General features: G+C 39.9%; 1 long non-coding RNA gene across 4 annotated transcripts in view; it reads right to left on the reverse strand.

The window, feature by feature from the left end:
- Positions 1–3,780: 3,780 nt before the first annotated feature.
- The window catches only part of LOC115344900, a 35,755-nt gene continuing 25,235 nt past the window's right edge, over positions 3,781–14,300 (reverse strand). For 3 of the 4 annotated variants that reach the window (XR_003924676.1, XR_003924674.1, XR_003924673.1), the window contains 5 exons: positions 13,070–13,234; positions 8,691–8,758; positions 7,577–7,656; positions 5,501–5,606; positions 3,781–5,241 (listed from right to left, as the gene is read on the reverse strand). This is a non-coding gene — a long non-coding RNA (uncharacterized LOC115344900). The remainder of the gene's footprint in view (positions 5,242–5,500; positions 5,607–7,576; positions 7,657–8,690; positions 8,759–13,069; positions 13,235–14,300) is intronic. The other variant, XR_003924675.2, reaches the window with a different exon arrangement.

The following is a 14,300-nucleotide window of genomic DNA, read 5'->3' on the forward strand; positions in this document are numbered from 1 at the left end:
CTAATACCGCGAATTACCGCGAACTAATGCATCATACCGCCAACTAATACCGCGAATTACCGCCTAATACCGCCAGTTACCGCAAACTAATGCATAATACCGCCAATTACCGCCAACTAATGCCGCGAACTACCGCCTGATACCGCCAACTAATGCCGCGAACTACCGCCTAATACCGCCAACTAATACCGCGAATTACCGCCTAATACCGCCAGTTACCGCAAACTAATGCATAATACCGCCAATTACCGCCTGATACCGCCAACTAATGCCGCGAACTACCGCCTGATAACGCCAATTAATACCGCGAACTACCGCCAACTAATGCCGCGAATTACCGCCAACAAATACCGCGAACTAATGCCGCGAATTACCGCCAACTAATACCGCGAATTACCGCCTGATACCGCCAATTACCGCGAACTAATGCATCATACCGCTAATTAATACCGCGAACTACCGCCTGATACCGCCAATGCATAATACCGCGAATTACCGCCTGATACCGCCAACTAATACCGCGAATTACCGCCTGATACCGCCAATTACCGCGAACTAATGCATCATACCGCTAATTAATACCGCGAACTAATGCATTGATACCGCCAACTAATGCCGCGAATTACCGCCAACTAATACCGCGAAACTACTGCCTAATACCGCGAACTAATGCATCATACCGCCAACTAATACCGCGAATTACCGCCTAATACCGCCAACTAATGCCGCGAATTACCGCCTAATACCGCCAATTACCGCGAACTAATGCATCATACCGCTAATTAATACCGCGAACTAATGCATCATACCGCCAACTAATGCCGCGAATTACCGCCAACTAATACCGCGAACTACTGCAAACTAATGCATAATACCGCGAACTACCGCCAACTAATGCCGCGAACTACCGCCTGATACCGCCAATTAATACCGCGAACTACCGCCTAATACCGCCAATTACCGCGAACTAATGCATCATACCGCCAACTAATACCGCGAATTACCGCCAACTAATACCGCGAATTACCGCCAACTACCGCCTAATACCGCCAACTAATACCGCGAATTACCGCCTGATACCGCCAATTAATACCGCGAATTACCGCCAACAAATACCGCGAACTAATGCATTGATACCGCGAATTACCGCCAACTAATACCGCGAACTACCGCCTGATACCGCCAATTAATACCGCGAATTACCGCCAACAAATACCGCGAACTAATGCATTGATACCGCGAATTACCGCCCAACTACCGCCTAATACCGCGAATTACCGCGAACTAATGCATACTACCGCCAACTAATGCCGCGAACTACCGCCTGATACCGCCAACTAATGCCGCGAATTACCGCCAACTACCGCCTGATACCGCCAACTAATACCGCGAATTACCGCCTGATACCGCCAATTAATACCGCGAACTACCGCCTAATACCGCGAATTAATGCATCATACCGCCAACTAATACCGCGAATTAATACCGCGAACTACCGCCAACTAATGCCGCGAATTACCGCCAACAAATACCGCGAACTAATGCATTGATACCGCGAACTACCGCCTAATACCGCGAATTACCGCGAACTAATGCATCATACCGCCAACTAATACCGCGAATTACCGCCTAATACCGCGAACTACTGCAAACTAATGCATAATACCGCGAACTACCGCCAACTAATGCCGCGAACTACCGCCTGATACCGCCAACTAATACCGCGAATTACCGCCTGATACCGCGAACTACTGCAAACTAATGCATAATACCGCGAACTACCGCCAACTAATGCCGCGAACTACCGCCTGATACCGCCAACTAATACCGCGAATTACCGCCTAATACCGCCAGTTACCGCAAACTAATGCATAATACCGCCAATTACCGCCTGATACCGCCAACTAATGCCGCGAATTACCGCCAACAAATACCGCGAACTAATGCCGCGAATTACCGCCAACTAATACCGCGAATTACCGCCTGATACCGCCAATTACCGCGAACTACCGCCTGATACCGCCAACTAATACCGCGAATTACCGCCTGATACCGCCAACTAATACCGCGAATTACCGCCAACAAATACCGCGAACTAATGCATTGATACCGCCAACTAATGCCGCGAATTACCGCCAACTAATACCGCGAACTACCGCCTAATACCGCCAACTAATGCCGCGAACTACCGCCTGATACCGCCAACTAATGCCGCGAATTACCGCGAACTAATGCATAATACCGCCAACTAATACCAACTACCGCCTAATACCGCGAACTACCGCCAACTACCACCTAATACCGCCAACTAACACCAACTGATACTAACTACCACCAAGTAATACCAAAAAATGCCTATTACTAAATGTTAACAACTAATAGCAAATAATACCAACTACCAATTAATAATACCAAACATCATCTAATACCATCTACCACCAAATATTACCAAATACCACAAAATAATATCTAATAATGCCTAATACCACCAAATAATAACAAATACCACAAAATAATACCACATAATAACAAATACCACCAACTAATACCTAATACCACCAAATAATACCTAGTACCAAACATCAAATACCAAACAAATGCAAATGACAATTGTCCCAAATAACACACAAAGCGCAACCCAGCAATCGCTTTCGCCTATGACTTCGGGGCAGACGCCTAGGCTTCCAATGCAAACGGGTACACTCTGAGCCCCAACCCTGTGAAGCTTTTGCCATGCCTTCATGGCAGAGTATCCAAACAAATTCCAAAGAAGCAGCGCCTTACCTTTTTTCTAGGGAACTTTTGAAGAGCTTTGTGAGTCGAGGGTGATGGTTCGCCCCGAGAATACCTCGATGCCGGCCGGAGTTTGATCAACACTCGATCTTGTCCAGTCTCACTCGTGAAGTCGCACCTGGGTCGCCACAACTGTTACCAAAATCTGGAATAAAACTCCTTAACACCAATGTGAAGTTAAGAAGCAGGCACTTCGTTTATTGCAGCGCTGGGGACACCTCCTCCAAAGGCGTGTCAAACTTAGTATCAAAATCCATCAGTTTTTATAGACTTTTTCTGTCAGGTCGTTGTTACATAAGCTCTTTACATAAAAATGCTTACTATGCTCGCTTTTAAATTTAACCTTTCTGATGATTGGTCCTTTGATTATATAACCTTATCGATATTCTTATTTCAAAACAATCATTGGTCAATTTCACTTAGCTCTACTGATTGGAATCTTCAATACTCAAACTGAGATGGGAAGGGTAAGGGGCTTCCAAGCAGCATAACTGGTGTCCGTGACAGTTTTCTTAGTTTTGTGAAACAAAACATAGAAAAACCAGTAACTTCCTGGTAAGGTTTCTAGGGTTAGCTGTTTCAAACTTCAACAATATTAAGGTTCCTATAGTCACACATAACACAGTTCCTAAAGTTTCTGTGGCTACATTTCAAACTTAACAATCCTATACATGATGCTTCACAATTTTACTTCTTAATCAAACCTAGCTCTTCTATGTGCTTAAATTTTGATTTCTTTACCAGAATATTTGCAACAGGGGCATTGCAGGAAAACTGACCTAATGCTATCATCAGAAAAGCTTTGGTTTGCTTTACTGGAGCTCAGTTTTGCCCCATTCAGTTTCTCTCAATACTGCAGCAATAGTAGGAAAAGGTTAAAGTCTTGAGCTGTACTTCGTCCTCATTTTCATTCATTAAAAGCTGAAATCCCCAAGCAAAACTCAGGACTTGCTATGAAGGTAGCAAACAAAACCAGAAGACGTTTTGATCCTGCAAAGCCAACAGGGGTCCAAAGATGCTGTTTCAAGGGCAGCAACACCACCACGCGTCCTTGGTAAAAAGGTATAAAGAGATAAACTTTGTGTCTTCATGTTCTCATTTATTCTACTCCATTTGTTGATCCCTTGTGTCCTCCTGAACTCGAAGAGAAAACAATTAAAGGAACTTGAAAAAGAGCACTGTAACTGTTACCATGAAATTAATTTACTTGTGCTATGCTTCCAGGCATCTTCAGTGTGAGAAAATAAGTGTCCAGAAAAATAACCTGGTTTGATCTGAAATAGATACACATATAGTTAATCACAGTGTTTCTGCATGTTTGGCCAGTCTGCTTCCTGAGCATTTCCTAATTCTTGACTAATTTAACAGCCGTATATTCAGATCTATCCATGCCTTTTTATGTAAGTGTATAAAATAAATATATATATATATACACACAAAAAAAATCCATAACAAAACCCATTGATTTGCATTTTGCTATGGTTAGAAGAACAAATGGGGAGTGTATAAAAATGCAAATGTGGTTGTTAATACTCATATACATCAATGCAGCATTTCAATGCATTTTAGTTTATGGAAGACATTTGTATGGACCCATCATTAAGCATAGCCCTGTGGGTTATGGACTTGGCTACTTCACTTTGCCTTTCAAAAATGTGCTAGTTAAGTTAACCCATTTCTAGACTGGTAAGTTCCTGGAGACCCACGTATCCTTATATGTGAGTCAAAGCAAGCAGAGAGACTGCTGAATCTGAGCGAAAAGGAAACAGGCTGTCCTGCTATAATTTGATATGACTGAAGTTATACTTAAGGGTTGATAGTGCAAAGTTGGAAAAGAATTTAGTCGTTCCACTGAGGCTAGTGAAGTTAGTTAGGGGGTTTTGTATCAATCTAACGTATCTGAGCACGATCAAGGATTAAAAGGAGAATTTTATAAAAATGTTTTCGTAAGTATTGCTCCAAAAACCGGGGTAAAAAGTTTCTTCTAGGGGCCCAGTAGACTAAACATTTTTCTGTTGGATTCCTCTCAGTAAGTGTAGGCCTAGTAGTTCAGCCTGCAAAGGTGAATAATCTCCCTTTGATGTGATATACCATAGAAAGAGAGAAAAACAGAGAGGTAAAAGGTATATGTCATATCCTTCCCTGAACAAGTTCTAAGGAAAAAATTCCATGGGCACAAAACAATTAAATGAATAAGACACCGGTTGCTACCAGTGGAGTTCAGTTTTACATTTAGTCAAAGTGCTAATTGAAATTACTCTGGTGGTGGCTGTGCAATCCTCATTAGAGGATACTCCACATTACAAAGCTGCCACATACGATCTGGCACCGGTAACAAAATCTGTAAAACCAAGGTCCAACACACAGCTAATATGGAAAAAAGAATTACCTCTGACCACAAGAGACAGAAGCTGGCTTATCAGTCGAGCAGTGCATGTAGTTTTGCCTCTGTGGATAAATTAATAGCCTCATGTCATAGATTATTGTGCATTTTTCATTTTTGACAAATGACATTGCAGTATACTGGTTTAAATGGTATAATGTGTTTATCAATATGCAGTACAGCATTTAAATCCCTAGATTAAAAGAAGTGACATAAATATTGCATATTACGGAAGGCTAACTATATCATGAAGTCATACAAATATGTAAAAATTAAACCATTTACAAAAGAAACAGAAAACCTGCCATTATTGTCAATACATACCATAGAACGTGAGAATATATGTATATACATCTTCTCTGTCAATATCTAAAGGTCAAATCGTGGACATGCTCCCAAGATGGATCCTTTGAGGATTTATAGAAGCACGCTGAAGCAAAATACAAGCCAAAACATATTTTATGCGAAAGGAAAAAGGAAAGCAACTCAGGTCATTATTCAAGCTGAACCCTGTCTCGTATTTGGTTTAGATCTTAAATACTGGTAAAACGCCATTTCTGCAGTAGTCCTCTTTCTGCATAGTCTGACATGTGGTATTTTGTGTCTGGCTGGAAACTATTCATTCTGGGTTTTGATTAAAAGACTGTACAATGTGCAAGGCAGTAGAGAACTCGTCCCAAGACTTCTGAGTTATTTCTGTTCTGCTAGAAGCTGACATTACACTGACAACCATCTCATACCGACTTTACACTTGCAGGTTTTCACAGTTTGTCATCTTAGGGACACAGTCCACAGGAATGCATTTTTTCTTCTAGTTTATGTACTTTGCTGATTTGTGAAAGCATATCTTAGGAAGTTTGTTATCTTTTGGCTTTGTATTGCAGGCACAGTTTTCCTACTAGTATCAGCTCCTCTAAAGCCTGAAAGATTGACTTTTTTTTTTTTTTTTTTTTTTCTTTCTCTCTCCTTGCTTGTTAACTTAATGTATGTTGCCTTTCTGCTACTCACTTAAATTGCATTTCTGCCATGTTGGGTAGAAGGGAATAAGAAGGAAAGGAAAGAAAGCGGAAAGAAACCCCCAAACTGCTGCTGTTTCTCATTCTAAGTACTTCTATGTCGCAAAGAAAATAATTCTTATAACTCCTGTTATGGGATTACCTGAAGCCTGAGGCTCATCTAAGCTGCACTGAACGAGAATTAGGAATAAAGATTTTCATTTTAATACCATTTTAGAATTGAGACATAGGTTGAAATTATATTAACTGAATTGTTTTGGACTTCCTATGATGCATGAGCCTTGATTCATCATGTGAAATGAAAAAATTTCGTTCAGCTATACTTCTTTATATGACCCTTTAGCCAGTAAAAAACCCGCATGCTTCAAATTCCAGAATCGTATCTTTTTTCCGTATTTTAAGGTCAACAAAAATATGCTGCAGCCTACAACTGTTTAGTAGAGGTTATTACATTAAGTGAATGACACAAGTACACAGGCAGAGTGAGAAAGGTGAATCAAAGCATTTAATCTACAACTTGTCACCTTTTACAAATTGTCTTGAAAAAATGCTAATCGCGCTGGCTTGTAATTCACTTGTCTCTCAGTTTCTGCCCCATTAAACAGCATTATGTTCCTTAAAGTCTTTTCCAGTTTCTTACACTTTTCACTCTTTTCTTTTTTTCCTCTCTCCCCCCTTTGCCAGTTATAATACCATTCTTCTTGCTCCATCATTCTCCCCGACAGACTCCTCCCCCTTTAGCTTTGGCAGAACCCTGCTTTTTATTGTAGTTCCCGTGACCTGTTTTGGTGCTCAGAGTGTCAGCTTGTTTCTGAAAAGACGTATCATCTATCTGCCTGAAAGTGAGGATCTCTGCTCACCGAATCCCTAATGTAAATAATTTAAACTCCATTTGTGTAGGGACTGGGAGCCAGATCTTTCCCTTTTTCCTTTAATATGCATCGGGAAGCACAGGTGCCTAACTCCCAGAGATGTATCTTACTAAGCTAGAAGACACAGTACCCAAGACGTGATGCCCAACTCTCGACTCCCGTTGGTGGGCAGAGGTATACTTTTGGGCACTACCACACTTTGGAAACCATCCAAGTAGGGCACGAGCTGATGGCCACCATCTTTGCCACCTTTCCAGTGGGGAGGGGGACTCTCCTGGGTAACGGATGGAGGAACAACCGGACGTGTTTAGTGGACCGGACCCAATGGTCCCTACTGCTGTCTTGGGAATACAGCTGTCAACTAGAGGAATAAGAGCACACGCATCCACTTCCATAGCAATTGCAAAGGTTGACAAAGTACAGGTGATGTGGAGGGGTGGGGGGGAGAATGACATAAGGGGAGATTTTGCGGGGGGAACAGGGACCTCTGACAACTGATTCAATGTGCATACCTACTGTAAGGAAATGCAGTTCCTTCACTCCACTTCTAACAGACTTACATTGCTTTCGAAGTAGAGAGGGACAGGTTCATCTAAAAACAAAAGAAAAATAAGATGTTTAGGAAGAGACTATTCCTATTAAACCATGGATTGGCTCCTGTAGAGCGTGCTGAGTATCAAAGCATTTCTTTCTCTGATAAGTCTGAAAAGACACAACACAAAAAGTGCCTGTTTTTTACCTCTAAATGTGGCAAAACGTTTTAAATAAAGGGCAAAATCCTGTCCGCTACTTTTATTGCATTAGAAAAAAACAGTGTGAACAGATAAAATGTTCAGGCACCAGATGAGAGCAGACAGAACCAATAAAATCAGAAATAAAGATGGTGTTTTATTGTGCTCTGGTGGATGGGTGAATTATACCTCTGAAAGATATTTCACCAACTTACTGTGTACAGGTTTGATGGTAAGTAACGCTTTCTGTAATTGCTGCCTAGCGTTTGCCGAATAGTGCAAGACAGCGTAACAGTGATAATAACCAGCGTAAAACTCTTCCAATGACCATATAAAGACCAAGACTGAGGTCCCTAATAGTTCTGTAATGACTGTGTAAAGAATTACAGCACGTTAACGATGATCCTAGGACACACAGCGTGCCGTCAGTAAAATAAGCCACATGCCAGCCTTTACTGAGTGCAGATAAATGAGTGACAGAGGAAAAGGTCAAGAGTATTATGTAGAGTAAGAGATTTTCTGTGCATAAGATCATTTAGACTCACCACCTGTATAACACATGGTAGATAACCTCACCGCGTGGCCCTGGAATTCATCCAGGTGTCTTGTGTTAAGTATGTGCATATCCAACAAGGCACCAAGTCCTGATCTGAAGTCACTGAAAGACAGAAAATCTGACACTTCCTTTGGTATGGTGTTTCTGTGATAAAATATGTGCATTGTTGCCTCATTCTCAACTAATTCAGAAATTTTTGAAGATCCCTATGTCTGTCTTCAGGTGGTTAAATGCTTTAGGGACTATGCCAGAATAACTTGACATGTTTAGACCTTATTAAAAAGGAAGAGCCACGGGAAACAGGAATGCTAATTGTTAAAAAGAAGCACTAGGACTCACTTCAGAATTGATTTGTCCTTTGTGAGATCCGTCTTCAAGTGGTGATACATCATCCCTGGGAAGACGTCCTGCCAAAAAAGAGAGAAAAAGAAGAAAAGGGATTTTTTGGTACGGATACTTGAAGCGATATAAATATTTTAAGAAGAGCGTAATCATATATTCCTAGAGGGAGTAATAACAAGAGAGTAGGGAATGTTCTGGCTGATAAAAAGATCCTGCATTACAGACCAGAGACTAACAGCATGGACTTAGCTTACTAAGGTCAGCTGCAACTTCCAGCAGTTTAATTTGCTGAATAAAAGCTACTGTGCAGAAAAAAAGGAAAGCTACTGTGCAGAAAAAAAAGCAGATGTTAGTCCACCAAAAGTAGCTGTCTTTCTTGCAAGATGAATATAGCCGTGCTGAAATAGCCATGGATCATCTATAGTTTCTCTAACTGCAGGGATGCTACTGGTTGGCAGTGAGTTGAGAATCTGGCACGTGTTGAATCAAGGACCATACACAACCTCTTCTCCCTGAAAGATAGCGAGGGCATTTCCCAAAGCAGGCGGTCGAGACCTTTGCAGCTTCTACAGTCCCACAGTGAGTGTTTTTCTAGTCTTCGAACAAGGGGTTTCACAGACGATTGGTGGCTTCCAAAATGTACAAAGAAATTATATTGCAAGCTGTACTGCGTGGCCAGTTAACTAGCTCCTGCAAGCAATTGCCGGCGTAGGATATGCAGAACAAAGCTGACTTTGCAGAAGTTGAAAGCGCAGATAATGCATTATGCACCAGAGAGGGACAGGATTCACAAAGTCTTCTCTAAATATCTGGGAACAAATCCTGACCTTCACTGGATTTAATGACAAAACTAAATACCACTTCATGACCTTGGTCTGTTGCTTTCCCCCCCCCCCCCCCCCCTGGATTTTCCAAGCTTGTGCATTCAGACCTTCTAAAGCGGGGGCTGGTAACCTGCCAGAGAAGCAAGAAGTTGTTTTGCCTCTGAATGAGGCAAGGGATCACAGTTCCCATGAAACTGCAAACTGTAGTGTGGGCTGGGATCCAGTCTCCTTCAGCATCATCAGGTGAAGGTGCTTTCCCTCCATCATACAGATTTCTCCATTTCAAAGGCCAAGGCAAATTCTTTGTAATGGGGAAAAGAGTGTGAAATTATTTGTGTAAGACACCAAATATAATTAAATATGTATCGAATTAAATGCATATTTGCTTATGGAAACACACAAATCTGAAAATAATACATTGAGAACACAAAAAAAATTAGGAAATAGCTTAGGAATTCAGGGAAAATTATATATACACAAATCGCAAACGCACACACACACAAGCGATGCCACATTAAAATCTGTATCTTTTAAAAAACTAATTTCATAGTATCTCATCAGTTCTCTGGTCCTTCAGAGGCCAAAGAATTCCTTCTCACAGGGCACCATAGAGCAAACCAGGCACGGAGGAGGAGAATGACCTGTGCATCGCCGCACCTTCTCCGTCCCAGCACAAATTGACACGTGATGGGCTAAATGGACTTTTTCTGTTCTGGACCCAGGGAGATTTCCAGGGAGAAAATGGGAATTATTAATAGCCTGACTACCAGTAACAAATACCTTCATGATGGAAAATATGCCTGGAATCCAACTGTTCACAGAGTATCGTTACTTCCTTGCTTGCAGCTCATGAGTTCTCCCCTTGCAAAAAGATCTCCCAGGGACATGGGATACAAAAGGGGAAACGTAGTAAGCTCTCAGCTCTGCCCACATTTGACAGGTTTTCAGGTGTGTTTTGCTCCCCTCTGCTTTTTTCTAATAGAGGGTAGCATATGGCCACTTGTTAAATCTCAACAGGATTTCCAGCAACTGTGGTGTTATTAGAGTCATTTAATAACACTGATGGATGTCATGGGGGAAAGTGAGGTAGTTAGTTATGGTGTCTGTGTGCTTAATTTTCAGAGAACTAATTAAGAGTCCCTGGAAAATGGGTTTCTGAAGTATTACTAAACAGAAAAAAAACCCACCCACAATTGAAAAACATAATAACTAGATTCACTCCTGTGGTATTTAGATACATTCGGAACACAAAAAAGAGAAAACCGTCACGAACAGAAAACCTGGGAGACTGGCATGTACTAGGACATAATTCTGAATCATCGATTGTGCACCAGAGACAGTGGAATAAGACTGTCAGCCCCATTGCTACATCATAAATAACAAAATGGAAAGTTTTCTTTCTATTAATTTCTTAAAAAAAATATTTATCCTGACAAAAAATAACTTCCAGGTTGGTTAGTAATGACAGAAAAGAGAAACTGTACAGATCACTGCTCTCCTCTCACTGCTGGGCTAGAGATACGTACAGAAAAGAAGTCTGAGGGGAAAAAAAAAAAAAAAAATCATCACATATACTTAAAATTTTAGCTTTTGTCCAGAAACATCCTACATGGCCACACCATTGAAAACTGTAGATATAAACCTGGTTTTAATGGGCTTTCATTAAGCCAAGAATTTATCAGGACATCTGGTTTTCCCCTTTCAGTGTAAACATTAAGTAGCCTTTTGACACAGTTTATATTTTGTTAGAGAGAAAAAAAACTCCCAAACCTAGCAATATAAACTGCACATACACATATATTTTGTAAATATATTTGAGATCAAAATGGAAGAACAAAAATTTGGAAATATAAAATACCAAAAGAGAATTATTTGTAAAGACAGCCGTGCTACACTATGAAATTGTATAGCCTGAGGACGCCCTATCTACAAATGCCCTGATGTTGCCGAGTGACAGATTTTCTGTGTGAACAGAAACACAACCGAGCACTCAGAAGTTGCTTTTATGATCACGGTAGGATGTCCTCTCCGCAGTAATGCATCTATTCATAACGTCAGCCACTTCTAGATTGTGACAATGAATTTCCATTTTAAGGAAGCACTTACTTCCTAATAGAAGTTTTATTAAAAAGATTAATTTTGGGTCCTTTTTTTTGATATTTATATTATCACACAGTAATTTATCATCATAGAAATTCCTTAACGATATCAAAAGACATATAAAAGATTTATGAAGAATTAGAATGGTCCAGCATAATCCAGTAATTGAGTTTCCAAGTCCTACTTGAAGTTTATGGCTGTTGACATTTAATCTACATGATTTGATATAGCATGAAATTTTGGCTTCTCTACACCAGAAAAACAGCTTATAGATATATGTTTTACCCATGGCACATGGGAAGTAGTTAAATTTTGATTGACAGTTAAGGGACCATTGATAACATCTGTGCAATGTTATCTCTGTGTCCATAAAACCAACACAATAGCTCTACGCAGTAAACAGTTACGGCATTGACAAAGGTTAGCCATCGAATGCCCTCTAAAAATCTGAGCTGATAAGTGTTCGCATCAGAAACCAAAGACCTGAACGTTTTGCTGGTTTTGCAACACCGCCTGAACTTCAATTAGAGGTTATTATAATATGAATGACTATCATGTTTGCTTCTGCATGCAAGAGCGAAACTCAGATTAAGGCTCTGATGTGCAGACTGATAACTTGATTTGCTTGGGCAGTTCTTCTGTAATAGCACTGTATAAAAAAGGAGGTCTCTTTGCCAAAACACTGTAACGTACTTTCATAACTTAGCAAAAAGTAAGGATGGCTTTAAATACAAAAATTTCCAAAAGACCTACCTTATTATTGGGTAATAACATTAAGTAATTGGGTTAAAGCTATATAAATATGTTTATCCCCAACACAGATTTGAACGTTTATTCATCATTTGGGATCCTGCCACGAATTATTCACATTCTAAGAGCCAAGTCAACAGACGGCGCATCAGTAACCCTTCAGAGACCTACTGGTTGTGGAAGGATGCACTCTACCTTGACAGGAGCTGACCCATTTGACATTGTCCAGGACTAGGGCTATACCAAACTATAAAAAGTGCATTAAACAGCAAACTTCCAGAAGTTTAATATCTGTGATAAGAGCCACCTCTTAACTTAGAGACTGTATTTTGTTGCTGAAAAAAAATATAATTAATGCAATGCGTTATTTATCACCCGTGAAGAATCTTTAGAGATAGACATTTAGGTAACTTATGTTTCATTGCTTTTTTACTTTTTCACAATCAGAGAGTGAAGCAAGGCTTATTGTAAGTATGGTTAAGTTGCCAGATTTAAAAGAGAAAATTAGAAATGTTGATTTTTTTGCACGTTCGCTCATAGATTGCAGGTAGTATATCAGCAGTAAGTTCAATTCAGCATTCTGCTCATTGATTCTTTTCAAACATCCCAACTTCTGAAAGCATTGTCTGATGTTTATTATAGCAGTTAGAATGTCTCAGTCGATTTCTAAATCTGAGTCAAGGAGTAAATATCCATACTCACCATTCTAAAAAAGTGCTTGGATCTTTTTTAAACATCTGCTCACTGAAACTTAGAAACTCTTGCTAAATCTCCCATTCTTGTTAGGTATAATTGAAACAAGGAAAGCGTGAACTTCTTGGTTTTGACAAATTATTGACAGATGCAACGCTCTCCTTTTGCAGGACTCTGAAATAAAGTAGAAGTCACGTTTCATGAAAAATAGTTAATTTGATTTATAAAACAATATTTAACATTAAAGCAAAACATTAAACTCTCTGTGATTGTTAAACTATCAGACAATAAAGTTGACTGAGGTCTACTGAAACAGTAGATCTGACCATTTTGAAACATTTTTGATTCTTATAAAGGAGGACAGATTTTGAAACTAGAAATTGGATGTTCTGAATCTAATATTCAGAAACTTTTTCTTATAAAAATATGTGTAAAAAAAATCAAAGATTCCTTAGTAATAAGTTAAAGGATTTGGCACTTTTCATGAAGTCTCTTTTCAATTTTTAAAAAAAAATCTCAGCTCAATGGAAACAGCCATGAATACTATCAAGCAAGAAAAATGTTTTGGGGTTGGGTTTTTTTCATGTCTATAAATAGCACTATATCATTTAGTAATGATTAAAAAAATTTCCAGCAGTCTTGGAATATGACCATTTTTTCCGCAAATATTAACATAAATACATATGAAAATATTTAGCTGCATATATATATATGAACCGTTGTACAACTCCTGCATTTAACAGCCAGACACAGCACATTTTGTGACTTTACACCTGCATTTTAAGCAGGAAATCTCCTTTGATCTCTCTCCTGTCTGATGCAGTTGTATCCTAATGGTGTCAAAATGTGAAACAAAACATAAGCAGGTAAGAGAAGAAAACAAACTAAAACATGCTTTGAAATATTCCTACAACATACGGGCATCACCCTCAGCTACCTGATTATTTTCTTGCCATGGGACACATTATGAATGAGAAATTTATTTGGACTGCCTCTTGCTTTTGAGCTCAGTGAATGATCGGCAATTTAGAATAAAATTTCCCGAACTGGGAAGATTATTCAAGTGACCTGTAAGAGGGGTAAGAGCGTGGTTTAACTTCAGCATCCAGTTCCGCGCCACGAACTAGTATGAAACATTAGACCAATTCCAAACCTGAAAATTTTCACTAGCAGGAAAGGGTATTCTGTGCTATAAAAAAACTCTCTCGTCAAACTTGCTCCTGTTGAACGGATGCCAGGG

The sequence above is a fragment of the Aquila chrysaetos genome, chromosome 1 (assembly GCF_900496995.4).
Source record: "Aquila chrysaetos chrysaetos chromosome 1, bAquChr1.4, whole genome shotgun sequence".
Taxonomy (NCBI): Eukaryota; Metazoa; Chordata; class Aves; order Accipitriformes; family Accipitridae; genus Aquila; species Aquila chrysaetos.